The following is a 3302-nucleotide window of genomic DNA, read 5'->3' as shown; positions in this document are numbered from 1 at the left end:
GGGTTCGTTCGATTCCGATCGCGTGGGCGGAAACGGGGCCGGATTCGTATAAACCTAGCCCCTACGTCTATAAATAGGCAGCCACTCTCTCTCCCTCGAAATCCGTGCCCACCTAACCCTAGCCGCCACCCCCCATAGGCTGCATCCTCCCTCCTCTAGACGCCGGCCCGCGGAGCCCGCGTTGGGCCCGCCCGAGCCCATATCGGCCCAAGCTCCCTGTAGCTCTCCTCCTCCCGAGCCATCCTCGCTGACTGTAGCGCACCGCCGCCTTGCCTCCAGCCTCTGGCCGCCGAGCTCTCCTGCAACCTTGCCCCGAGCCCCGGCACCCTCCGGCGGGAGTCCGTGCTCACCGGAACCGCCCCCAGTCGCCGCCGATACCACCTCGTCCCGCCTCGCCGTGAACTCCTTGCCCCGCGCCAGCTTCCCCCGCGCATAGCCAGGTCCAGCCATCGTGCCGCCGCGTCCTGTCGGCCCTACCTCCTCCTCCATCGGGAACGGGTTCTCGAGGACCAGATCCGCCGATCCGAGGCCATACCCGCCGCCTGCAACCGCGCTGCCTTGCGTCGACGCCGCCAGGTCCTGTGCCCTCGGGCACGGGAGGAGAATGACAAGGATCCACCTCCTGCGCCTGGGCCTCGCCGTGTGAGTGGGCCGCGGCCTCCCTTCGCTCTATGGCCGGCCGAGCGAGCCTCCTCGCCTCGAGCGGCCCAGCTGGCCGTGCCCCAGCTCTTCCCAGGCCTCGGCCTCCTCCACCGCGACATGGGCCATGCCCGACTAGGTGAGCCCCCGTGTGTAGCCATTAGAAATGGTTTCGGCCCGTTTAGTTTATTTAGGATTTTCGGAATTAATTAATTCCAGAAAATTGACGAATATTAAAACGCTCGTAGATTTTTAACCGTAAGTCGGATCGAGGCGAGTTATATATGGATCTTGTGTAGTTTTGCGCGTAGATTCATAATTTATAACTTGCATGCATGTTTGACGTAGTTTGGCTTGCCATATGCCTAGTTTTGCGTGCTGTCCTATTATGTTAGTTGTCCCGCATTAATTTTCGTGCGTGTCCGGGTTGCTCGAACCCCGTAGATAAAATGCTCATGTTTTTAGGGACCTTTTGCCATGTATTTTAGAGTAGTTGTTTGTATTTTAGTATGTAGGATTCCGTAGCTAGATTGCTATACCGTGTTTAGGACGTATTCCCGCATATACGTGTGGCATTGTTTTTATCTTGCAACCCCTCATGTTATATATGTTTTCGGGGTAGAAAAATCCATAGGATTTAACTGTGCATTTAGTTTTAGATTTTGAGCAAGTTAGTTCGCGTGATATTTTGCCATGTTGCCCTTTTGTTTATTTCGTGGGATTTAATCTGTGCATGCTATGAAGGAGTTGTCAACTAGTGAGTTGCTCTTGGATGTTTAGTCTAGCCCCTGGTAATTTTGGTTGCAATAGAAATCCATGTTTACGTGTGGTTTGCTTGCTCTCAACTTGCTAGGAAATAGTGCTGATTTGGAGATGTTGAAATATTTTGAAGTCCGGGATCTGTTATGTTTTGTTGCTGTCTTGTCTTGATTTTATCTGGTGTTCTGTAGCTCTTTCGAGGTTGGTGCAAAGGAGTTAGTTGTAGACTTTAGGATTCTCTAGCATGCTGTGAATTTTCCTGCCATTTGGAGTCCTGTAGCTTGTGGATTTTCTTCTATCAATATGCCTTCAGATCGAAAACTGTAGTTTCATAAACTGTTATTTTCACTAAGTGTGAAACTGTGTGTGAGAAGCCATTTTGTGACTTCTTTTCCTAGTGATCCATGCTTCCATGCTAGGTGTTATTAGTTGCATGTGGTAGTGCATCTTGCCCTCTACTGTCTCATGCCTTGGTTGAGCATATTGGTTTTGTGTAGCTCGTAGTTGTGGGGTGTGAAAAATGCTATGTGGCTGATTTTGGCAGATTGTAGTGATATCTTGTTTTGCTTGTAGTTGTTGAATCGTTGCTCCGTTTTGATCGTGTCCTACATGAAACTTGCTTAGAATCTCGTGTAGTTTCATATTATCTTGCTGGTTGTGTGTTTTGAAATGCTTGTGACTGTCATTGCACACATTTTGCATTCATGTCATCATATCTTGCGGTGCTTGTATCTTTTGAACCGTAGCTCCGTTGGAGATGTTCCCTATGTGTAAATTGCTTGAAAGCGTAGAATCACGTGGACCTAATTATTTTTATGTTTAATAACCATTTAAATGTGTTAGTTCAGATCTGGACAGAATTGTAAATTAACATGTGAGGTCGTTCCGGAGGTGCTATATGTCATTTCCGACCTCATTTAAAATGCCTAGATAGGTAGTTTAATCACGCTTCACCTCTTGCCATTCTTAACAACATTTAATATTGCCGTGTACCTAATCGGGATAGAACTAAATAATTAAATGTGGAGTTTCGTCAATATGCAACTCGTTGCATATTGAACTTCACTTAATGTGTAGTGTTTGATTGTTGTGAATTGCCATGCCATGTCCTGCATATATTCAGCCGTTCATGCATCATATGTTTGTGCATCGTGTGGTGTATTTCGGGTGTTGATGCTGGTTTCCGGTTTGCTTCGTCTCGATAGAGTTCCGCAAGCGTGTCAGAATGTGAGGACCCGTTCGACTACATCGGTTCGTCTGCTTCACGGAGTCATTCTTCTTCCAAGCGGGATCTCAGGCAAGATGACCATTTCCTCAGATACCATTACTATCACTGCCATGCTAGTTTTATCGCTTCTATGGATTATGTCTCGTTGCCTACCACCTGTTAAATATCAGCCTCTCAACAATGCCATGAAAACCTTCAACCTGTTCACCACCTAGCAAACCACTGATTGGCTATGTCACCACTTGCTTAACCATGTGTTAGCGTTGCTAGTTGCAGGTGTAGTTGCTTCCATTGTGATAACATGGGTTCCTTGTTATATCACCCTATTAAATGCTATTTAATTTAATGCACCTATATACTTGGTAAAAGGTGGAAGGCTTGGCATTTCTAGCCTGGTGATTTGTTCCACCTTTGCCCCCTTAGTTTCGGCTACTGGTGTTATGCTCCATAATTGAGCGCTCCTAACACGATCGGGGTTGTTATGGGGATCCCCTTGATAATTCGTTTAAGATTAAAGATGGTCTGGCAGGGCCCAACATTGGTACTACATTTGCCCAACATAATAATTTTGTTAATAGTGAAAGCATAGGGCGTCATGAACCCAAGGAGTAATTCTACATAATACAGGGAGGGCCAGTGCTGATGGTGCTGGTCCAAAACAGAGCATCTTACTAAC

Source organism: Hordeum vulgare, chromosome 7H (assembly GCF_904849725.1).
Source record: "Hordeum vulgare subsp. vulgare chromosome 7H, MorexV3_pseudomolecules_assembly, whole genome shotgun sequence".
Lineage (NCBI taxonomy): Eukaryota > Viridiplantae > Streptophyta > Magnoliopsida > Poales > Poaceae > Hordeum > Hordeum vulgare.
Note: the sequence above shows the minus strand (reverse complement) of the source record.